Here is a 26223-nt window from a genome sequence, read left to right as displayed (position 1 = left end):
TGTGGAAGCTCTGCAATAGCCACCACCAAACAACTGAGTTATTTTTTACACATTTCCCAGCATCTGGCCAAACCACCACCTTTCAGTGTTTACACCGTTACAGAAAAAAACGAAGAAAAAAAAAACCCCCATCGGCCCACCGGGCAAATGGCCAGTCCAGCTATGCTTCACACACAAAAATACAATAAAATAAAATAGGTCATCATTTATCACCAGATTTAAAGTGGAATGATTGCGTTCTTACTTATTTTCTTTCATATGTATGTCATTAATTTAAGTTTCAAATAATGTCTATAGGTCAACAAATGCACAAGCGTGAGGCTTATACTGCTCTAAATCCTCCATTAACCCTTTAAGACCTACCATAGAACCAAGTCCGCCAGAGCTTATATTATATTTTTACATGCTGTAGTGCCATTTTTGGGAGCATTTCAAGTTGCTATACATCAATACAACCATTATAGCCCACATTTTAATAATATGTCTGCATTAGGTGCATAGAAATTACATAAATTGCAAAAAAGTGCAATAAACTACAAAAAAATTGAAAATAGTTTTTGCTTTTTTAACATATATTTCTAGTTAGAGAAATTTAAGAGGCTTATCTCTCAAAACTGTAAATACAAAAAAGTTGCACAAAATAGTTTCCCACCACAGGAAATTTATTTTGAGTGTCTTCATAGTTTTATTTTTTCAAATACACCAATTTTTATATACTGCAGGAAAAATGAAAATAAAAATTATAGCGCAAATTTGCAAAAACGCAGCATGTGCATCAAAATAAACTATTTCCAGCAGTGCAATATGAGTCCTAAGCATCCCAGAAACGACACAGAAAGTCATAAAGTCAAAGATAACTTTTAAAAACACCAGTATAGGCTCATGAGGCCCTGATGGTAAAAAACTACATTTCTGCAAAAATGACATCCTTCCGGTTTCGGGCAGGTAATGGCGGACATGCGAAAGTTCGTTCTGACGTCTATTCCAACGTAGGAAGTGTTATGAACAGCTCATCGGATCGGCAAAGCGTGTTTCTGGAATATTATGTTTTTGTTGCTGCAAGTGCTTTTTATGCAGTTTTTGCAAAGCTATATGTGGAAGGAAACCTTGACCTAGGACAAGCTGATGGCATAAGATGTAAGTACAACTCCTCCGGTTTCATATGCAAAAAACATTTATTGCGCTAGCTTATGTGGTTGCAGTGCTACCGCGATTTAAAAATTGTTACGCAAAACAGAGCGTGCCCTCCGACCGGTTTTAAAGGGTTAATGACACTCTCTTTGGTTTTTGTTTGTTTACTATTGGCTGTTAGCCAAGAAGCCCCACCCACCTGCTATTCAAACCTTTTTGTTTGTGAGGGGAAGCCAACGAGAAGAAGACTGGCTTAGAGAGAAAATCGCCTTTAAGGCAAGGGATCTAGAGTAGAGTAAAAAAGCTTCTTTGAGACGGTAGATGAATCCAGGTGCCAAGGATTCAAGGAATATTTTAAACTGGGAATCATACAAAGCTACTCTTGCAAAGTGAAAAAGTAAAAGTACTGGGCTGTAAAAAGTGCAGATAACAAGAAGTATTTTGTCTTTGCTATCTGTCAAAGGTTAGTTGATTGGTTCAGCTTGTCTGTTTGTTACTAGTATTACTTTAAGTTGGATGAAACTCAGAGGTGGGGTTCAACCAAATTAGAAGTGATCTGAGTCGATCAGATGTAAATGCAGGAGGTTTTATTAATGTCTGGCAAAATGCCATATTTACAAATTCACGTCCAGTGTTGGAGTCTTAAACATTTAGGCTACACGTATACACGTACACGGGTATTTTTGAAAACGGAGATTTTCTGTTTTAAAAAATAATCCTGTCCACACGTAAAGGCAGAAATGAAGGAAAACGCTGCTAGGAACATGCCAAAGCAGCAGGTGGTGCTATATTCCTAACCGTGTAGAAATGTTGGCCAATCAGAAGTCTAGAAGCCTCGGTGGGAAAAAGTAAACAAAGCTGGGGCATAGAAGCAGAACCGAGTTGTATGTGTGGAGGGACAGTAATAGTGATGGGATTTCCGGCTCCGAACCGGCTCTGCGGGTTGTTTTGTTGCTTTAATTAATTTATTATTAACAATAATATAAAATTAAGCACAAAAGGAATTACTAACGTAAAAAAAGTGGTTTTATTTATATATGTTTACAGTGGGGCAAAAAAGTATTTAGTCAGCCACCGATTGTGCAAGTTCCCCCACCTAAAATGATGACAGAGGTCAGTAATTTGCACCAGAGGTACACTTCAACTGTGAGAGACAGAATGTGAAAAAAAAAAATCCATGAATCCACATGGTAGGATTTGTAAAGAATTTATTCGTAAATCAGGGTGGAAAATAAGTATTTGGTCAATAACAAAAATACAACTCAATACTTTGTAACATAACCTTTGTTGGCAATAACAGAGGTCAAACGTTTACTATAGGTCTTTACCAGGTTTGCACACACAGTAGCTGGTATTTTGGCCCATTCCTACATGCAGATCTTCTCGAGAGCAGTGATGTTTTGGGGCTGTCGCCGAGCAACACGGACTTTCAACTCCCGCCACAGATTTTCTATGGGGTTGAGGTCTGGAGACTGGCTAGGCCACTCCAGGACTTTCAAATGCCTCTTACGGAGCCACTCCTTCGTTGCCCGGGCGGTGTGTTTTGGATCATTGTCATGTTGGAAGACCCAGCCTCGTTTCATCTTCAAATTTCTCACTGATGGAAGGAGGTTTAGGCTCAAAATCTCACGATACATGGCCCCATTCATTCTGTCCTTAACACGGATCAGTCGTCCTGTCCCCTTGGCAGAAAAACAGCCCCATAGCATGATGTTTCCACCCCCATGCTTCACAGTAGGTATGGTGTTCTTGGGATGCAACTCAGTATTCTTCTTCCTCCAAACACGACGAGTTGAGTTTATACCAAAAAGTTCTACTTTGGTTTCATCTGACCACATGACATTCTCCCAATCCTCTGCTGTATCATCCATGTGCTCTCTGGCAAACTTCAGACGGGCCTGGACATGCACTGGCTTCAGCAGCGGAACACGTCTGGCACTGCAGGATTTGATTCCCTGCCGTTGTAGTGTGTTACTGATGGTGACCTTTGTTACTTTGGTCCCAGCTCTCTGCAGGTCATTCACCAGGTCCCCCCGTGTGGTTCTGGGATCTTTGCTCACCGTTCTCATGATCATTTTGACCCCACGGGATGAGATCTTGCGTGGAGCCCCAGATGGAGGGAGATTATCAGTGGTCTTGTATGTCTTCCATTTTCTGATGATTGCTCCCACAGTTGATTTTTTCACACCAAGCTATTGTAGATTCACTCTTCCCAGTCTGGTGCAGGTCTACAATACTTTTCCTGGTGTCCTTCGAAAGCTCTTTGGTCTTGGCCTTGGCGGAGTTTGGAGTCTGACTGTTTGAGGCTGTGGACAGGTGTCTTTTATACAGATGATGAGTTCAAACAGGTGCCATTCATACAGGTAACGAGTGGGGGACAGAAAAGCTTCTTACAGAAGACGTTACAGGTCTGTGAGAGCCAGAGATTTTCCTTGTTTGAGGTGACTAAATACTTATTTTCCACCCTAATTTACGAATAAATTCTTTACAAATCCTACCATGTGAATTCATGGATTTTTTTTCACATTCTGTCTCTCACAGTTGAAGTGTACCTCTGGTGCAAATTACTGACCTCTGTCATCATTTTAAGTGGGGGAACTTGCACAATTGGTGGCTGACTAAATACTTTTTTGCCCCACTGTATATATAAATATATGCGGTGGCCCCTAGAGACAAAACACGTACAAACTCCAAAACACATTTCTAGCATGAACTCAACTTCAAAACAGAGCTACTAGATCACTTAAATTACACAATTGAAAGCATGTGTGTATTGTTTGTGTATTTATACACAGGCACTCATATATATTCAAATAATTTAAAAAAAAAGTTCATTTCCCTGTTACTACCACACACCAAATCTGGTCGTTGGTACTTGCTGGCTTGTGTAGCCACTAGGTAACAAAAGCTCAACACTGCGCCCAGCATCCTGGAGCACTTCTGTTGTCTTTTGTACGTGTTTTGAGTTTTTATGTGCTTCTGAGTTTTTACGCGTTTTGGAGTTTGTACATGCTTCAGGGTTTGTACGTGATTTGAAGTTCGTATGTGCTTTGTCTCTAGGGGCCACCGTAAATATACTTTTATTTATTCACACCACATAAAATGTTATAAATAAATCATATAATACAAAAATCAACTATTCACATTTCAACTTTTAACTATTTAAATTTTCAGCTTTTTCCTTTTACAAATTTAAACTGAAACAACACAAAACACTGCAAACCACAACACAATTAAATATAAATTATAATATAAAAACAAAAAGAAGATGCATATTCTCTGTCATATGGGCCCGCATGAATAAACTTTCTGAATCCTTTATCATCTGCAACTGAAAATAGTTGTGGATGATTACTATACCTTTCTAATGTGAGGTTGTTGTCCCTGGCTCTCTTTCTCTCTCTTCCTCTGGCCAGTGTTGCCAACTTAGCGACTTTGTCGCTATATTTAGCGAGTTTTCAGACTCAGAGTGATGGTAAAACTGAGTTTATGCTAAACTCAGTCAAGCAGCCTGAGCTTTGTGTGAATGTTGGACTGCAGCTTAAGGTCGCTACATAATGGTGACTGTTGTCTCCACCTGCTCTGTTGTCATCGTAACTGCTATAACAAGAGATCCCCAAAATTGGATAAATAAATTCAGCATCATTCTGATGTTCTTCAGAAAATATGAGCTGAAAATTCAGAGAATTCAAATGCTGAAGATTGTAAAGCCAGAATCATCAAATAATTATCAGACTGGACTGTTTATTGAATCTTCTGAAAACCTTTAAGATGCTTAAAGAAAGTCAAAGGAACACCAAAGTCTTTAGGAACATCTGAGGATAATAAATGAAGAAGGTGACAGGAAGATGGAAAGCTCCATCCTTAAAGCCATGATGTTAACAAGGTAGGAAAAAAATGTTAGCAATGACTGAAAGTTACAGGGAAACTTGTGCCTGCTTTTAACTTTCTAACCTTCTGCTGCACCTCCTTTAAATCATTCTCTTGTGTTTTTAAAGTGGATTTTCTCAGTTTTCAGGAGACTTGGCTTCCAGGCTGAAAACACTTTTCACAGACTCCCATTGAACATTACCAACGTGTTGACTGATATGACTTGTTTAGAAGTCCACATATTGGATATATGTATGTGTTTTTAAACAGAGACGCTCAGATGAAATATTTTGTTTGGGTGAGGAGGTTCATGCATGAGTAGAAGCCCCCGGGGTCCTCTCACTCAATCAGGCCCGCTCCTGATGTCACGACCACGCCGTGACCCTCATCACTTCTCACTTCCCACGCCGCATTTTCCCACCGACATAATGATGCACTACTGATGGTCTCTGAGCCCACTTTGATACAACTGCTGCCACCTTATTTAATCGAAACCAAACCTCTCAGCAATGTGTTCTTACTTTCTCTCTTCAAAATAAACCTCTCCCTGCTGTTTTATTGATACAACAAAGGGAATAAAAGGAAGGCTTGTTCTCGCATAAAAATTTATTGTTAAAACTTGGACATTGTTTAAACTGCAGGTGAAGTGTGTTTATGGCCCAGTCCAGGCGCTCCCTTTGGAGTGACAGCCTTGTCAAATAAACTTCAGGCTAAGTGTTAGCGCTCATTCCCTCATTTCCCAACAAAAGTCAAACACGTCACGGTCATATTTTATGCTACTAGCGCGCGCCTCTCTGGAGAGTTCATCGTACATGTTTGAATGAATTTTAATGGCTGCTCGTGAAGCTTATTTCCTGGTAGAAAAGGCTGATGAGAGCCCTTGTTTTAATGAAGCAGTGTATAATTTAAATGCATGAGAAAATTCATCTTCAGCCATAAAGCAAAGAGAGAGAGAAAAGCTCAGGAGATGTACATAGCATTTCCCCAGATATGCGTTTATTGCCATCATACATCTGTGAGTAATGTGCTGCCTCCGCTTTATCATGCAGACTCGAAGGACTTTTTTTCCCCCTCTCACAATATTTACTGCCCTTTTGCATTATTCATAGCAGTCGTGTCATGGTGAAATAAATAAATAAAAGGTATAGACCTTAAAATGTTATTATATGTATTTTTATTCTGTGTGTGCAAAATATCATGGCTGCAGGGTCAACTTACACACACCTCCCTTTCCTGTTTTTAGAATGATTATAGGAATGGAAATGTCATTCTCTCCAGTGGTCCAGCTCTTTGGTTCAGGCTGAAACTCAACAACTAATGAATGGATTACAATGATATTTTGTGCAGATGCACACTGCTCAAGTCAACAAATTTTCTGCAATATTGATCTGGTCAGTTAGGCAGCAGAGGGGTTTTTCAGCAGTTTCTACCCCCAAAACAGGAGTGGTTTTACAGTGGGAGGCCACTTTTTCCCCTCCTTATCTATTCTGACTGTTTTTTTCAGTAGTTTTGCATTTTGGCTCGGGTCAGTGTCACTGCTATTAGCATGATGGAATACATGGACCCTGCAGAGGCTGCACAGGTAGTCCAACTCCTTCAGGGTGGCACATTGGTGCATCCAGTTGCCAGAAGGTTTACTATGTGTCCCATTGAGGAGATTCCAGGGCACAGCCAGTTACTCCAGGAGAGCTGGGCGGAGATCTCCAGGACACTGTCTGTAGTCTTGTTAGGAGCATGCTCTCACATTCTAGCCATACAAACTACTATGTGCCATTTTGAGACAGTGAAAAATGTTCAGCAAAATGAACTATCCTGCCACAACATTTTTTCACTTTGATTTTTGAGTTCAGCCTCTGTAGACGTTTTCATTTCTATCAAACGATGTGGCTTCCTTTAGTTCCTAACACATTACCCAGCCCAGTATAGACATTACCTAGATCAGTTAAGACATCCGGCATCTGAGATCTGATTTGTTTTCAAAGTGTTCAATGTTCTGTCTCTACACAGGCAACCAGAGCCAAACATAATGTCCTGCAGCAATGATATCACTCTTTGTAGAGGAATTTTATAGATTTCTGTTTCTATGATATTCTGGCTGGACTCAGAATGTTAAGTAGTTCACGTGAATTTCTATGTGTACAGATGACAATGTATTTCCAACAAATGGCAAATTATTGAGTTAATCTCTTATCAAAAGAGATTACATGGAACTGCCAACTTGACCCCATTTAATTGCAAACTAATAGCAGACTGACTCCATCTTACTGCTGTTTGTTTGGCATCTTAACACAACAAAGTCACATTGAAGATGGGATCTGAGTGCAGGTGGTCATAAACCGGGTTCCCATCGTTCAAGGAACCATTTTAACTCTTGAAAGCCCGAACGCCGAAATAATTGATTCTAATTTAGAAAAATGTTTGAAAATGAAACATTCATTTGAGTTTAAATTTGTTTCACATTTGCTACACCCATCTTCCTCCCACAGTCCAAAGACATGCAATTAGTGAGGTTAGGTTAACTGATACTTCTAATTCGCCCATAGGTGTGAACGTGAATGTTTGTCTGTCTCGCTGTGTTAACTCTGTGGCATACCGGTGACCTGTCCAGGGTATACCTTACCTCTTGTCCTATGGCAGCTGGGATAGGCTCCGGGCCCCGACAACCTTGATAAGGATAAGAATGGATGTATTTGCTGCACCGCACGTTTTTTTCCCCAATTTATTTCCTAAAAATTTATTGTGCAATTAACTTGTGGAGGGGAGAAAAAATATCCCACTGATGACATAGAAGTATCATAAACACATTAAAATTCCAGTATCAAATACGAGGTTAAGGGCAACAAGTTTTTTGCACATAATTGCAGTGACTATGGTCAAGCCATGACTCCAACTACTGTTTTCCTAATTTGTCTGTAGCAGTTGTGTGTTCTAAGCCCCGCCTCCACTATAACTCACTGAACTGAGCCTCTTTGCTGTGTTTGTGCTCTTTTATCAGTCAGCTCTTATGCAGTCGGTCATGTTTTATGAATGCTGATAAATTAGAAGATGTTAATAAAAAGCAAATCATGCTCAGATTGATGGTTTCTAGACTGCATTTCAGCAAAAGCTTTTGCTCTTCACAGGGAAATGTTTATTTGCGCCAAACCAAAGCTCAAACGCTCAAATGCAACTGTTCAGTAGTTCTCAGACTTTCTCAAACCTTCGGGTAGCAAAAAGAAAACCGTATCCTTGCCTACAGATCCTGCATATTAACATGCATATATCTGTTTTTACAATCAGCTCTCCCTGTCTGCACAGCTGGAAAACAGGGCTTCCAGAAAATGCCCAGGAAGAAAATGACATAAATATTTAGGGAGTGATAAATATCAGTTTAGTTTTCACATGGTAACTGATAAAATAGCTTTGTGGGATGGTTGTTTGTGCTCCTTTAAGTTCACCACCACAAAGGTCAATGTAGCTTGTTTTCAAACACATGGGTTATCTTAAGTGCTGTAATCAAGCGGTGGTGAGTGATTGTGTGATTGCTGGTGATGTTGTTGTCCGAGCTATTGGCTTTCATGTTCTGCTGCTTCCAGACCTGGATCTATATATATAGAGAGGGAGTGGGGGGACAGGACTGTGGTAATGCAATGATAAATGGATTCAGCGAGGCCTAATTTTCATGGGGCAGGAAATCACTGGAGAAAAGCTAAACTGTACAGGCTGTAATTATCCTCAGGGAGAGATCAGTCACAAACTACAGCCCAGGAAATGGATGTATCATGATTCATAGTGAAGTAACATGTTGTACGTTCAGCCTTGCACTGTGATACCCGCCTTCATGTTCTCGTGCCCATTTATGTGCTTTCTCAGGGGATCTTTTCTTTTTATAAGTAATATACTATTCAAATGACCTCATCTCATTCCGCTTCTCAGGAGACACCGAGCTGTGCAGTGTTGGCCACTCAGCTCTGTTTCCTCTACAGCTGCAGCTACACGGCATGACGCACATGCATATACACATAAATGTAATATGTAAACTGTGAAGAGTGATATACTGTTGCACGATCCTTGTTATTCTTTAGAACCACGTGAGATTCTTTTGCTCTGTGTTTGCACAGTAAAATACTTTCAGTAGGTCTCAGTGTCAGTGCTCACAGGGATCTGGGGATAAAAACTTGGTAGGGGAGGCCACAGTAAGATGACTAACAGGTCTATGGGATCGCTGACATTTTATAGTTGTACCTGCAGCTGCTATGACACGAGCTATGAATCAAATATGTAGCTACTGCAAAGCTTGGCTACGCCGAGAAATTTTTGTTAGATGTTTGCCTCCTTTGAATCTGTTCCATTTATTCATTTAGATTTTTTTTTAAAAAGTAATGCCTAACCTGTTGACATCTGCAGCACTGAAGTTTTTATGCTGATATATACCAAAGCATAAAAAAGGCTGCCAAGGATAACTTACATTTTTCTTGTTGTCAACAATTCTCATAAAAAGTTATTTTTTTTTTTAAGTCAATGAGGAACATGTGTTTATTCAGCACCACAAAAACAGTATATGTTGGGCTTTTTATGTTATGCACCAGTCCTACATTACCATGCTTCTGCCAAACTGTAAATGACTCCAACCAAATGTATATAAATCCTTTGATGAAAATGTAGCATTCAATCTTGTTTGGGTGACGTTTGCTAAACATTACGGTGCCGAAGTGTTTTATGGAAGTACGGAGCCCTTTAAAACAATGCATTTATCATTTATTTTTAAAGATTTACTGTGTTTTTAGTGTGATTCATGGTATTTGGGCTGAGTGATCCAATGTGGGAAGTGGAAAAATATTTAGGAATTAACACACTGTTGGTTTTGGCTTTCCAAGGGTTTTAAATCTGGAATGCATCTCACAGTTTAACTCTTCATAATATTCAAAAATTACAGTCAGTATTAATACGTATAACTGTACAGGAACTCTACCTGGAACTTTATCAGGCACACCTTTTCAACAGCTTATTAATGTAATTAGCTAATCAGCCACATGTGAGCCAGGCACCAATCTACAACCAAGCCACCAAGCTACTAACTCCACCAGCCTTCCAAATGGAACATGGCAGCAACTTATTGCATTTAGGTGTGTAGACATGGTCGAGACAACCAGCTTAAGTTGACGCTGAGAATCAGAATGTGGTAGAAATTTGATTTAAGTGACTGTGAATGTGGTGTTGTTGTGTCAGGTGTGCTGGTCTGATTATTTGAGAAACTGATGATCTGCTGGGATTGTCAGTCATCTGTAGGATTTCAAACACTGATGAGAAATGCAGAACATACCCATTGAGTCGTTGATTTCAGACCACTCGTTTCAACCAAAGTATGCAGAAGAACATTGAACCCTGAAGCAGATGGGCTACAGCTAAGAACAGGATACTCATGGCTGACCCAAACTGGACAAAATAAGATAAAAACATTGCCTGGTCTGTTGAATCTCACATTTCTGCTGCAATATTCAGATGGTAGGGTGGAATTTGGTGTAAATAGCATGAAAGCGTGGATCCATCCTTCCTCATGTGGTGGCGTACTCCTAAATATGCGAACAACTGTTATGTTTTAAACGTTCATGGAGACCTTTTTGGTTAAAAATAGCTCAAAAATGTCTCTTTTGATAGTTAATGTCACTGTTGCAGAGACAGTCAAATAAAGGTGTATTTTATGTTTCTGTTATAGATTCATGTGTATCTAAATTCACAAGAAATGGTTAAAAATGTATTAAATAAGAGAATAAAATGTTGGCATGTATTAAAAATAGTCTAAAATGTGGGATTATTAAATACTCCCACATTTTAACAGTGGTTAAAAGTGCTGTAAACCTTCTAAGAGCTTGTTTGAAGCAAAGGGTAATTGTCACATGACCAGAGTTTAGCAGAGAGCACAACTGTGTTATTGCAAGTCAAAACTAGTATAATAAAGAGAAACCACAAAATGTAGATTATTCTGCACACATAGTAATTATTTCTGTGAATAATATATATAATATATAGTTTACATTTATTATAATAAGATAAGATGACATTTTAAGTAATTTTGGTTTAATTTTTTACTTTTCTGCTTGAGACTGTTTCTGGTCTGAGATATTTACACTGTAAGCTTTTAGGTCTTTTTAGTTTTCATGCTTTGTGAAAACATAAATATGTCTCTGCATAAATATACAGATAAATAAAACTTCAAGGACATCAGTATGATGCTTGGCTATCCTTTTGTTGGACTAAGTTGCAGACTTCAGGGTCTACACCCCGAAGAAGACATAATCAGATAAGCTTTTGTGTTTTGTTAATGTCAAACCAGCTACAATTAAGGTCTCTTATTGGATGGATTTTTATTCCATACATGGCTATAATTGTTCCATTTTTCCTTCATCATTCCCTTCCATGGAGGACATCAGAAGGCCTCCTTTTATTTTCATTTTTAAAAACATTGTACATTAAATAAATTTACTATAATTAGAGAAATACTAGACTTATAGAAATACTTATAGACTTAGAGAAACACTCGAGTGTGACAGTCTTTTTTTCAAACCTGTCCAATAAATGTAAAGGCTAGTTAAGCATACTACTACTACTACTACTAATAATAATAATAATACTAATAATGTAGGAATGTGGCAGTTTGAATGACAAGTTTCACCACAGAATTTAATATCTGATCACTGCACGTACTATTAATTATGTGCTCACTCAGCTTCAGTCAGCAGAGGGAGCTGTTGCCAGTTTGTTGGTATTCGGTTCCTTTCTTGGTTTGGACACAAGTGTCAGTCTTATCTTCTTTAGATTTTGTCAGTTCCATGTAACAGGACTGGTAAGGTTCGACCTTACTAGTGTGTGTGTTTGCTATGTAATCTATGCTGGTCAGAGTCAGGGTGCTGTTTGGCCTCCTGATGTTCTGGAGTAAATATGAAAATAAAGCTTCACGCAGGAAAGGCCTTATTAGTCTGTCACTCCAAACTAACCATTGGACCCCTCTCTTCACCCTAATCGCCCCGTTCAGCTCCCACCATCCTTAAATCCCACCCTCCCCCCCTTTCTCACCCATGGTATTTTCTCCCCCTGTCAGAGCTGGTCGTGAGTGTCAGATTTAATCTGGTGCAGGGGTCGACCCTGCCCCGGGGGTGCAGGGAGAAACCCATCATTTTAAGTTTGTTTGTGTGTCTGTGTGTGTGCGTGTCTGTGTGATGGATATAACAGATAGAGGAAAGGACTGGGCCGCAGAGAAGGAAACAGCCTGACAAATTCAATAAAACACCTCAGAAGAGTGCCCACCGCACAGTCTAACTCACTTTGCCTCTCAGAATAAATATGAGTTTGTCTAAATCCGCTGCTCAGCGCATTACTGTTGTGCATAATTGACTCATTTTTTTTCGTCCCTGGACTATTCTTATGATTGTTGTTTCCCAGAGTGAATCCAATTACAGGTGTCATCATTACTCACAGTGGTGGATGGAGCAGATGATGCGAGGATCTGAATGCCTGATTGCTTCTTTTGCGAGGTGATCACATTGATTATCTATAAAATGTGTCAAGTAAGAATTTCTATTAGTCAGCCCCAAACGAGGCTCTAAAAAGTTAAATTAAGCAGTGAGATTTAAGTGTGCTTTGGCTCTCACCTGACCCTATTGACAGCTTCCTCTGAGTAATCTCGTCAGTCGACCAGAAGATCAACCAATCACAAGACAGATGGTTATTTCATGAAATGTGTAAGTAGTGGTTTTATTGGAATTTCAAAGAAACTCAAATGCCAATCTTCTGATGACCTCAAGGCTGTTCATCATCTGGATTCTGCCCAACTTGGTTAGATGGGTTTCTGGATAATAAGCCAGGTAGCAGTGACTGGTTTGTTGGAGCAACCGCATAAATGGTGGATGAAAAGTTCTCAGCAAACAAAGAAACCTGAATCCTGTCGCTATGTTAGTCCTGAAATGAAAATTATTGTACATAATCTGGAGAGTGTGAGATGGAGGCAGATGAACCACTTTGGCAGCCCCTAAATGGAGCAGCTGAAAGAAAAAGTTCGCCAAACTGATTAGAACTGAGCTTCCTTACTTTGAAAGGCACTACGTCACCACCAAGGCAAATATCCATCCACAGCTACTGTAAAGCCTGTTGAATGACATGAATTTACTGACTCGTTGACAACTTGACTAACATTATTTGTATTTCAGCTGCTGAGTGTGTGCCACAGTAAAACAGACACACTGGAAGCAAAGAGACATCCTGCGAAGTCCCATTGGAAGCCATAAGTTACATTCTGTTATTTTTTCCCCTTTGTGATTCTTTACTTACCTTTGTCTCTCATTTCAGCAGTCCCATCCTCCCCACCCCCTTGTGTCTCCCCCTGTGCGATAGTCTGGTCTGCCCTAATGTGTTTCACCTGTAGCTAATTGTGTGTTTAGCCTTAGCCTAATTCTCTGCCAGATTTTCTATCATCGTGAAACCGAGGAGTATATGGCAAACAAAGGTCAAAACAGCCAGGCTTTCTTTGAGATTCTTTGGCTCGACAAAAATAATGGCCATCATGAGGGTGGTAATCAGCTTTCTGTTGAGCTGGGCTCTCGGCTTCAGACAAATAAAACGGGGTGTGTTTTACAGTGATATTAGAGGATGATTATAGTGATACAGGCGATGACTCAGTTATTTTATAACCCAGTGTCGTGTCAGTGTTGCTGTTTTGTTTCTAAGGTGATGGCTGCACGTTATAGCCCTGAAACCTCAAATTTGATATATTTAAACATTGTGTGTTACTGTCCCACATCGTGATAAAACAGACATGGAAATTACTTCAGTCTGTCAGCAGATCAAAGTGAAACTAATTGGACTGACTGAACAGGTATTAGTGTATATGTTTTGTTTGGAGGGATAGCTGCAATTCCAGTAGTCTAAAAGAGACTTAGCAGCAGATCAAGTATAATGCCAAGACATTTTCTTCATCAACAAATGAATACCTGGACAGTTTTAGTAAGGTACGACTTAACATCATGCACAGTTATTTAACTAGCAGAGAGTCTAAGATGCCTTTAAACATGCTGAAGTAAAACAAACTGAAAATGTGGTACGTCCAGGCCACTTTAAACTGAAACTCAGAACATAACCAGGTCACGGGTTCACCTTAAGTTACCACGGTGATTTAGTCAGAGAAAACTCACTATATGGCTCACAAAGCTGTTAATCTCACTTCGTAGTACACTCCTCAGGTGTACATGAATAAGGATACTGTAAAAGACAATATTGTGTTTTATGTGTGGGAGATTACTTCTAGTCCCTTAGTCTCCTCTGTGGAAGGCTGACGAATTCGAAGGGAAGGACTTGCATGTGGCAACATGCATTCTTGAGTTAATCAGCTACCAAAACAAATAACAAAGAAGCTAGGATTACAACACACAGAACAGGATTTAATTCTCTGCAAAGGATGCCATTATCTCACCATTTCTTTTTATAGCAAGCAGACAGTTCTTGCTGTTGTAATAATTATAAAACGTTGATATACAGAGCCTTTAAAAGTCCGAGTTTCATTTGGTTTCAATGCATATGGCTTGCGGCTAAGAGCTAACTGTCTGGCTAACTGAGATGTTTCCTTTTTGGATAGCACACTTTCACTATATCTTTTTGATGTTTTCATTTACGAATTGCGTACCCTTCATCGTGACTTCGCCTTAGTCTATTTTTACCTTGTTTAGCTTTTAGATCTGTTATTTTTTATTTTTTAATTTACCTTGTGTTTTTATTTTTGTGCTAATTTAGGGTGACCTTGAGGGTCTTTAAAGGTGCCTATAAATAAAACTATTACTACCATCATCATCATCATCATCATCATCTCGTCAACTTTGAACCAGACTACTGGAACACTTCTAGGTTTTTAAGACTTAGAACTTGCCTTAAAGTCTATAACTAAAAATACAAGAACAGTGTAGAGAAAAACCCTAATCCTTCCTTTGAGAGACTGGGGAAAAAAAAAAAAGAAAAAAAAAAAAGAAAAATCGGACAACCATGGATCTTCCCCCCTGAGACAAGCAGAAACAAAACAGTGGGAGTCTGTTTTCTTGGCTGTAGGGAGGTCACTGTTAAGTGGTGGGGTTAGAGGTGCAGAACCCGTGCCGTGCCCTGAGTTGCAGGGGGGAAGGGCAGGAATCTCTAATCAATGGATCGAAGCTTTGACAGACTCAAAGAGCACAAACACATTAAATCATCTTTAAATTTAGAATAAATTGAGACAAATAAGCCCGTTGCAGAAGTCAGTTTCCTGGTTTTGGTTGCAGATTATCAAGATGATGCCATTACGTCCATAGCTTTGAAGCCAGTAATAGTGTTAGTAGATGCCTAAACATTAAAACCATAACATTAGAGTTTACTGTGTGTTTGCTGTAAAAAGATGAACAGTGCATTTGTATTAATCTTTACAAGAAGTGAAAATCTTGAGATAAATTCTTAAACTTCTTACATAAACTCACTAACCCTGTTAAGGCCTCTCACGCAGCCAAAAAAAATCACTTGTTAGTTCATACTATAGGTCAGATGTGCATTTTACATCATGGGCCACATACAGCCCACTTTGATCTTAAGCGGGCCGAACTAGCAAAACTCACTTTTGTCCCATTTAATATAAGAAAAAAAAAGGACAAGTTTAACAATATGCTTTTTTTTTTTTTTTTTTTTTTTTAAAACATGAAGTAAATTATGTAGTAAGATACTAATTATTTGTGTGGTGGTCATCGAGGTATTTACCTGTAGAAAACGATAAAACCTAAATACAGTTAAAAGCATTGTGACGTTCTGTTTTCCTGCTGGATGCCCTCAGAATGAGTTTGGCAACGTGGACACAGACATGGACCACGGAAAACAAAAGGGAAACGAGAGCACAGACATAACAGTAAAACAAACTACACTGAGAACAGGGGAAAAAAAACAAAAACAAAAAAACAAACACCCCAGGCAGGTGGTGGAGGGCCATGATGGAGGTCCAAATCAAAAAGCAACCTGTCAAGGGGCCGACCCAGAGGCCGACGGCACCAGAGTCCATAATTTAACAGTTCAGGAGGCCGACTGTGGGGCTAGCGGTGGTGGCGAAGCGGGCATAAGTGAAGACCCTCGGGTGGCTTGACTGGCGGTCGATGGCAGCGTAAACTTGATAAAAGACAGGACCAGATGGTGGCGTCGAAGGTGGAGGAGCAGCCGCTGTTGGTGGCGGCAAGGTGGTTGCACAGGGTGGAGCAGCAGGTGACAGTGTGGATGCCACCGCCAGTTGAGTAGGTGACACCATGGAAGCTGCAGGCGGATGAAGCAATGGCGGTGCAGGAGCTGCAGGTGGTTGTGATTTTCCACACCTCCAGCTGGTGTGGAAAATCCAGGTGGCTGCAAGGGCTCTCTGGAGCTCCCAGTGGAAACAAGTGCAGGACTAGCAGATGCGACGACCTCTGGCTGAGGTGGAGCTACCTGGCCAGCTCAGAATACACACAGCCTGCTCTAGGCACTTTTAGGCACTGACAACTTCACGTAGTCCATAACTGGCTGTGTGAGCATGGCAAAACTCCCCGCAGACGGAGGAGGAGGAGAAGGCTTCACTCTCCTTATAACCTCCAGGTGTCCAGAGTTGGCTAAATTTGCCATCTCAGTCTCTGGAAAAACTAGCCTTTTAGCAACAAAAACAGTATTTGTTGGAATAATTCCATGCTCTGAAGGAGCAAGTGAAAAACCAGTGTCCATGAGATGAACAGTCTTTATGTGGGCTGAGTCCTTAAAACCACCATCTGGTAACTTAACTAGTTCATTGTTGCAAGACAGAATTTACAGCACCGGAAGAGTCTCTGGCAAACTCACAGAACAGTCCAAAGGGGCCGAGGTTACCTCAAACACAGTCCGTCAGTCTTATTGCTCTTGAACAATATTAAAAACTGTTGCGAGTTCACCTGGTGATATTTTTAATGAACGAAGCAACCGCGAAAACAGCAAACAAACGTCAACATACCAGTGCTGTATACAGGATAGCAAGAGTCAACGATCTGGAGAATCTTGTCTTCATTATCATTCCCCTTGTTCATTTTATTACTCTGATTTCAGTGTTTTTGCCTCGCAACTGAAGCGTGCAGTTTACCTTGTGTGCACTCAGATGGAGTTGAGACAACTAGCACCACCTGCGGCCAAGTGCCATAGTCTACAGCCAGATTCATTTGTGACACATCTGTGCCTGGGTCCATCTCCACGTTTGAATTCCTGTTTCATGCACAATACCATTTCTAACTTTCAATGTTTTCTGTTCTTTCCAATAAACCATTAAATTACATGAAATGCAAATTGTGTATTTTCAGCTTATCATACACGTGAAGTTTTACAAATCACCTCTCCTTTTGTTTGCCATTTCACAACAAAGAAATGTATTTAACACATTTTACTAGTGCTGTCACATTCTGTCAGCATAATCTGCCTGTGTCTTTTCTCTGGACAGTTTAACTGAAATAACGGGTTACTGACTTTGTATATTGCAATTGTGATAAGATAAAACTATTGATCCCGCGACAGGGAAATTTTTGCATTACCTCAGCTCAGGTACAGATATCAGAAGGAAATACAAAAATACAAATAAGTACAATCAATGAAAAAAGTAAGATAATACACTATATACACTGGTAGCATACACAGTATGTGATTATGGATATGGTTGAAAATATGCAAGACATAAATTATATAGCTTGACATAACTATACACACACACACACACACACACACATACACACCCACACACCATGACTGTAACTCACCTGGGACAATCATGTAGTGTTTGCTAGGAACACTTTGAGCCAGTATAGGTAATTGATCAACACAGCTGGTCTACATAAGTTTGATGAATGAAACAAACATTTGTGTGTTTGAGGAGATGGCAGTTAGTGACTTTACAGCAGCTAGACAGTGACTAGAAAACAATTATAGCCAGTGTAATTGAGAAGAGCTTGCGAGACTGGATTTAAGAGAGTGAGTGCCTGAGGGGTGCCCGTTTGTTTATGTTGTGTGTTTTACATATTGTGTGTGTTTGTGGTGCAGTGGAGTATTGCAACAAGGTACGACATTAATAAATGAAGTAAATATGAAAATTCAGTTGTGTTAACTAATGTGATCAACTTTTCAAGGTCAACTATGGCTTGTGTGAAAGTCTGGGCATCAAAAGAAGCCTCTGCTCACCATATCATCCCCAAACAAATGGACTTGTGGAAAAATTAAATGGCCCAGTCCAGAGGTACAGTACTGTCACTTTTGTGTTGTAACTTTATCACAAAACTGCATATTTAGGATATTTCTCCTGCGTGCTACCAATTTTCAGAAATGCTGTAAAGTACAAGAGAAAATGTTTTAATCCAGTTCCTCCGTGTCATTCTATTTTGACAGATTACAGAAGAAAGGGTCTGTACCATCATTTGCAACAAAGAAGCTTGTGAGGGCCTAAAATAGCAGGAGGTGGTGTACGCTGAAGTGACAAACAAAAAACCCACAGGAGAAAGGCAAAAAGTGGAGAGGAGGATAGTTTTCAGGTGGGAGACCTTGTTTCGCTCAAAAATATAAGGCAAGAGCATTAGGAACATTAATAAAACATTAATTATATACTCATATTTAATGACATCAGTTTGGCAGGGGTGCACAAAAGGTTTCAGAAGGCTTTGAAACTTGAACTTTTTAATTTAAGACTATTCATAATTTACTTTCAATGTCTTCACTTTGTAGTATGATGTGGCAGTTGGGGCAGTCTGCGACAAAAGACACTCGTAAGAAATCACACAACCACGAGCTTGTATTAAACCTTGTAATTTCATTTACAAGGTTTAATACAATTTTATTTGTTGTGTTTTGATGCACGATAGATGCTCTTTGTTGACCTATTTGGGGCAACACAAGAACAAAAGTATAGAGTGCAAGGATGTAACAAGGTGAGCAAAAAGAGTTTAGTAGCTGTGTCCCAAAACGTAGGCTGCATCCTTCGGAAGACCCCAGCCTTCGCGGTCTACGTGGGCCGGGTCCTTCGAAGACTGAGAAGCCCGGAAGTGAGAGGCTGTGAAATGGGATGGTCTAGCCTTCAGATTTGTGTCACCACTGTCTCGCTGGAGTTTAAACTCAGCCGTCTGCTCCTTGCCATCTCAAAATATAACAGGACATTGGCGTAAATTCTCGACCGTCTCACACTTCTGTTTCATCAGTTTTCTGTTTGACGTTGATTCAGCTGTGTGAAAATCCCGGAGGAACCCACCCAATGGATTAATAAAGTTTTATTTAATCAAATAACTTTGATCTCAGCCAAACAGATTTACTCTGGAACAAATAAAACACAGAAAAAAAAAAGCCAAAAAATTAAAATTTTAAGTTATCCGAGTGACTTGTATATCATGTTTTACCTGATTAGTGAAAGACAGCGGGCGTCTGAAAACGATGAAGCTGGGAGTCCGCTGCTCTCGCCGGCTCGAGTGACCATTGAACCCCCCCGGCTAGCTATTGAGCAGTTGGGTAACAGACGTCTCCGAAAACCTCGGAGCACTTTTGAAAATATGCAATGTCTTGATAAACCAAGCAGATATTTGATCTTTACACAGATACTTTCTCGCCTGAAAATATGTTAAAAGTTTATTTTGTGACCCTGAAAGGGTAATAAGAGTAATATTAAAACTTGGTAGCGGCCGCCATTGTTGGAAACTGGAATTGGCTGGGCTGTGCTATGAATTCTGGGATATGGTGGGCTACAAAGCAAGGTTATTATCGTTAACGAAAACGAAATAACGAAAACTAGAAGTGAAAAAACATTTTCGTTAACGGAAATAAAAATAAAAACAAACACAAAAAAAAGGAAAACTAACTAAAACTGTAATGAGTGTTCACAAAACTAACTAAAATTAACTGAATTTATAGCAAAAATGTGTTTAGTTTTCGTAGATGTGTGTGTCATACAATAGTCAAGAGTGAAAATGAAGTTTAGTTTCCAGATTTTTTTCTTGCCGTCTCATTATGCCAGCAGGTGGCAGTACGTTAGTCGAGTCGTCTGTGTTGCTGCTCCGTCCACGCGCAGAATCATGTCAGGAAAAGTCGGGAGAAAGTGTCAGAGTCCAATTTGGGATTAGTTTGAATATGACTGTGTCTTGGATAAAGCAAGTGTCTTGTAGTGGAAAGAGACAAATTATGAGGGACATTTCTAAAGGGGAAAAAAAAAAAAAAAAAAAAAATCCCACAAACCTTAAAGTGCACTTGAAAAGTTCACACAAGGCTAACCTAGCTTACCTTGAGAAGGGAGCACACTCAATCCTCATCCCCAGAAAACAGAAGCTAATCCCAGGCAAGGCAGCGTGATGCATCCCGAGACAACAGGACGGGGACATCTACATAACTGTGTTAGTCAATTGCCTTCAAAAAGTTTATCAATTCACTTGAACCAAAATTACGAACACCCGGTGCTGCAAGAGTTAATAGTCTCATTGGGGCCAAGATATACATTTTATAGTTGCCTGGTATCAATGGTTGTTCATCTGCCCTAATTTATTTATTTAAAGAACCCATAGGTGGGAATGTGAGTTGTCTGTCTCTGCGTGTTAGCCCTGCGACAGACAGGTGACCTGTCCAGAGTGCAGGGTATGGTAGCTGGAATAGCAACATACCCAAGGATAAGCAGAAGAGCATGACTGATATGATGAAACTGGGATTTTGTTGCACTTAATTATTGCAAACACAACTAAAACTATAACTGAAACTAATCAAAACTAAACTGAAACTAAGGATTTTCAAAAAAAATAAAAACTAAACTAGCAAACAATTGGCAAAAACTAATTAAAACTGATATAAAATTGAAAATCTGAAGTCAAAACTAAATAAAAATAAAAACTAATGAAAATTGCAAAACTATTAAAACCCTGCTACAAAGGACACACCCGACCCATCCTTCAAATTCTGGGAAATGAAAGACTCATTTGTCGGCCGCATTTGAAGGAGTCAATGAATTGGGACAGCCTTTGTCGCCTGGCTGTGATGTAATTGGCCTTCAAATGCGGCCTCCGAAGGATGCAGCCAACGTTTTGGGACACAGCTAGCGTGACTACTGTGGTTAACTTCTATAAACTCTTACATGTGAATTACATGAGGTTCTTGTAACAAGTTCAGTAACTGTAGTAGGCCTACCCGTTTTTGTACAGAGCTCTAGTTAGGTGGAAATGTTCAGCCATTGGCAAATGGAAATGCTCAACTGTCACCCATCCTAAACAGCAGGACATAACATCCTGTGGCATCTTTGTATGCAAGGTAGGTAAAATACTCGTATTGTACATGAATAAGCCCATATGGAAAAGATATATATAAATCTTATAAAGTTTGTATCTGTCTTGTGTGAAACTTGTATGAAAAGCATATAAGAGTGAAAACAGATACAGTACGTACCTGGACCTGCCTACTATCCTCGGAAAGGCAAAATGATTGGCTAGAATCTAAAGTGTATCACAGCTCAGGAAAAAAAAGCACCGAAATAAAGCACCGAAATAAAGCACCGAAATAAAGCACCGAAATAAAGCACCGAAATAAAGCACCGAAATAAAGCACCGAAATAAAGCACCGAAATAAAGCACCGAAATAAAGCACCGAAATAAAGCACCGAAATAAAGCACCGAAATGTGCGCTGCTTTTTGGTCTGGTTACTACCGTTTATGTCAGAACCGGTGCCATGATACCGGTACCCATCCCTATGTTTAACCTTCACCAGTTAATTCGCAACACCAGCTAAGCTGGAACACCAGCAACTTCCCGTTCAGGAGACAAACATAGAAACAGACTTAAAATTCTTTAGAGATGGAATTCACAGTCTCTGAAATAATTACCCTGTGTTCAGAAGCACAAGGCAAACAGGCTTTAGAATCCATAGTACCAGAGTTTCTTTCTCTGCAAAAACAGTCTCTCCCAGCTCTGACGGAGTAAAACTAAAGTCTCTTTGGCTACGTTCACACTGCAGGTCTTAATGCTCAATTTTGATTGTTTGATCAAATCCGATTTTTTTGTCTGCTTGTTCACACTACAAATAAAAATGTGACAGCAAACGCGCTCTAGTGTGAAGCCACAAAGCGGCCCACATACGTAAAAGAAGACGACACACACACACACACACACACACACACACTATTGTTTGACTGATGGCCCTTAATATAAAGACTTGTTTCGGACTTTACGTTTCCCAATTTTGCTTTAAGTTATTTTGTTATTTACATATGGCCTAATAATTATCCGTATTGCTGTTTCAGAGAGGAGCGGTGCTTCAAAGGATAGTTGCAGATTTCTGTCAGAATCTGCAGATTATACAGTACAAATAAAATGTTCACGTTTCTCCAACGTTGTCTTCCCAACAGTTTCACTGACATCTACACTGGATGGCCAGGAAGCGTTCGCGATGTCTTCTCGGGCGCTTCTCCGGCGCTGATAATTGCCGTCTGTCTTGTGTCAGTGACGTAAAAGACGGATTTAATGCGACTTGACCGTTCAAACAGCAGTCGCTTTCTAAAACATCGGATATGTATCAGATTCAGTAACACATACGAAAGTGACCCAGATCGGATTTGAAAATATCGGATTTGTGCCGTTCACACTGTCATACCATGATCGGATATGGGTCGCATAGGGTCAAAAAAGTCAGATTTGAGGCGCTTTTGCCTGCAATGTGAACGTAGCCTTTGACTCACCGCTGCCAGTGGCTGTGGGCAAGTCTGGGGATCCGACCGCAGTCAAAAGAGCGCTGTTTCCTTCTGGGAGCGCAAGGGAAGCTGCGTCGCAGAAGTCGGGGGTGACGTGGCGGTGGACTCCTTGTCATCTGCCCACATTCTCGCCTAAAACGAGGCAGGTGACGGGAGGCCCGACCGAGACGGTGAGGAAAAGCGGCTAGTCCGTGACGTGGGTGCAGGTGGCTCTGGGCTGGGGCAGAATCTCAGCAAGCCAACCCAGATCTACTCGGGGCCGCGAGGCAGTGGTGGAGAACGCTGAGTTGAGGAGGCGTTCAGGATTGAGCCAGGTTTTCGACTCGGTGCTCCTCGTCTATCCAGGTCCATGTTGGTCGGGCTGTTACTAAAAGATGAAACTTGAACATGGCCTGAACAGGAACATGAAAAACTATCACGTGAGATAACTAGACCCAGAACCTGAACGGGAGAAAAAAAACTCTGTGACTTGACATGGAGAGGAACAGGGGAAGACAGAGGACATAAATACACAGAAGGGTAATGAGGGAAGTGGAAACACCTGGAGAAACACAGCTGACACAAATGAACCTGAATGCCACAGGGGAAGTGCAACTAAACACACTAAGCATGGAATGCACTCTTCACAATAAAACAGAAAACATAATAAAACACCCAGTATAAGACACAATAGGGGTTACTCTGAACTGTGACTCATGCAAAGCAGAAACATAGCACTGGAAATAATTAAAATAGAGCAAATTTAAAGTAATGGAGTGAAAAACAACCTTCACTAAGTAATGATTACTTATATTGATCAAGACAGTTGAAAACTGTAATTTTATTGCCTTGTCCTGACAGCATGAGGTTATCTGTATTGATGTCAACCCCTGTGTTTACAATCCCCATGCTTTTAGGTGTGAAGCTCTGCATAAATTCTCCATCACTGCTTGCCAAACTATTTCACTTGTATCCTCAAAATTATTGCTGTGGAAAATTTAGCAGCCACTCAGTGTCGGTCTGTAAAGTCTACCCTCTTTTAAAGTATTTAGTTGAGTAATGTTTTGAGAAAAGTTAGGTGGAACTGACTTCATTTGTTTCAGTGATTTATAACTGTTAAATGTTTATACTGCAAAATGTTTTGTGTGAACGCAAACTGCAGCAACCTCTTCCATTAATTTTAATAAAGTCATTTCACTAGGTTTGTTTTCACAGTGGGATTTTTAGCCATGTATTTAAATTGCTTATATTCTTATTGCATCTAAATATTAACTTTTCAATTATTTGGTTCTGGAACGATTATTTCATGTCCTAAAAATAACTGGCCTAGTGTTATATTGCATAAAAACTCATTTCCAGAGAGCAAGGCAAAACCTTTGTGGACGTGAATTTAATTAAAATAATGGTTTTTACACTGTCTAGATGACCCAAGCGTTTCGGTTTGTTCCTCTTTCATATTTCCACTCTAAAGGATTCATTTTCTCTTCTACCTGCGAATTCTGCTCAGCGCACGTAAAATACCTTGAACTGTTGATAATCAATGTTCACCCATAAAAACCCGGTTGAGCCATTCCTCGGGGCAAAGCGTGGTGGTATCTTATTTATGAAATTCAATATGCGTGCACAGAAAGTGGACTTCGGTCTTCGGGGTATCAGTAATCGTCTGGAATAACTTCCAATTAATGAGCCAGATGGTATTTTCACAGTAACACCTGGGATGTCCAGGCGTTCAGCAGGCAGGAATTAATTCTACTTAGAGTAATATTTCAAAAAGTGTTATCCCCTACATCCCTGTTGCTTCTTTTTTCCACCGCCGGCTGCTTAAAGTTGTAATAAATACCCTTTGCACTTCTTTAATAGAGCATTCGTCTGCGCAGGCCTCCTCTCTTGTTTCTGAGGGTTTCTAGTTCTTGGTAATCCTGCTGAAAGTCATAACTGCCTGGGAAGACTTCCAGAGAAGGACAATGGAAAATGGATAATTCCATGTGTTGGTCTTTTTATAAGTTAATATGCCACTCAGGCTCCTGCCGTGCGGAGTGAGACCTAGGAAGCAGCGAGCACAGTAAAGCAAACACTGCGACATGACAGGATTAACCAGGAATGTGAGCAAGCAGCACAGCAGCCAGCAGAAAGTGGGCTGAGCTCTCCTCATTTCTGCCTGTGTAAAAATGAGTAATTATAACACAGACTGGTCATTTTGTGACCACAGCGACCACATGGTTAAATACCCATGTCACATGTAATGAATGGCTCTCTATGGGGCCACTGAAAGAGAATCATACTTATATCCATCCATCTATCCATTTATCCATTTTCTTCTGCTTACCCAACTTAGGGTCACTGAGAGAATAATCCTTTCTGGGTAAAATGTATGCACCGGTAATTCTGTTTTTGTTACTTTAATTTTTGAGTTAAGTGCAATTATTTAAAATGTACAGAGGCCCTGCAGTGCAAAAAAAAGTTTTATAAAAAAAAAACAGAAATATTCTCAAAGAGTGAAAAGTATAATTTAGCAAAACAGGGAAATAAAAAATAATAAAATAAATGTTTTAAAAATAAAAAAAACTTTTCTTTAGAAGTAAAAGAATAATTAAAGAATAAAAGAAAGAAAATTATTTTAAGAATAATTTAAAAGTAATAAAATAGTGATAGTAATAAAAGAAGAGTAGTAAGAAAAAGTAGTAAAAATAATATTAATCATAAACCAAATTATTGGGACAAAATCTCTCTTTATAAACATATTTTATTTTTTTCCAGAAAAAATGCAAAACTAATAAGTAAACAACACACTCAAATCGATTTTTAAAAAGTTAGACTAGAACAGATTTTGGAACGTGAGCATACATGCATGAATAGTCAATTGAAAATCACAATAAACTAAACAGAAAACCATGTCAAATGTTTATAAATCAGTACAACGCTAATGTAAGACATATACTGTATACCGCAGTAATTCATGTTTGTTGCTCAGACTTCCAGTGTGGGTGGCATGATTGTCAAAAACGTTTCATAGCAGACAAGTATGACGAGAAAATGACCAAGTGGAGCTCCAAAACCGCAGGATTGAGGTTCGTGTTTTCACCTCGGGCTCCAAGCCTGCACGGAGCTGAGTGAGTCAATAAAGCCAACACTTTTTGTACAGCTTTATTTTTTAAATTCAGTTGCTCCAGTGAGAATCTCAATTGATGTACCCACAAAAATGCTTTCACTTTAGCAGATTTCAAAACAGAGACTTTCCAGTATTTCACAAAAAAGCAATTAATTTTCACCCAATGTCTGATGAACATTCAAACAGAACTCTAAGTTCATTACGATCCGTGCAAATCTAAATTATTTTCCCCACAGCATCAAGAAATGGAACGGATTACATATAAAAAGACGTCAACTGCATAATACAGTAATCATACCGGAGGTATAATCATTAAATTTCAAGTGCAAATCATACTGCATATCTACATTTAACACCAAAGCATTTGTCCCAGCTTTAAATGTGAAACGCTCCATAACAACAAATGTGAAGAGGAGGTTGGAAATA

At 39.7% G+C, this 26223-nt stretch overlaps 1 long non-coding RNA gene across 1 annotated transcript; it reads left to right on the top strand.

The window, feature by feature from the left end:
* Positions 1-785: 785 nt before the first annotated feature.
* Positions 786-18783, top strand: LOC309711888. Its single transcript, XR_014278129.1, has 3 exons — positions 786-1137; positions 18138-18244; positions 18394-18783. It is a non-coding gene; the product is annotated as an uncharacterized lncRNA (long non-coding RNA).
* Positions 18784-26223: the final 7440 nt, after the last annotated feature.

The sequence above is a fragment of the Aulonocara stuartgranti genome (assembly GCF_965226115.1).
Source record: "Aulonocara stuartgranti genome assembly, chromosome: 7".
NCBI classification, from domain to species: domain Eukaryota; kingdom Metazoa; phylum Chordata; class Actinopteri; order Cichliformes; family Cichlidae; genus Aulonocara; species Aulonocara stuartgranti.
This window is presented reverse-complemented; position numbering and strand designations above follow the sequence as displayed.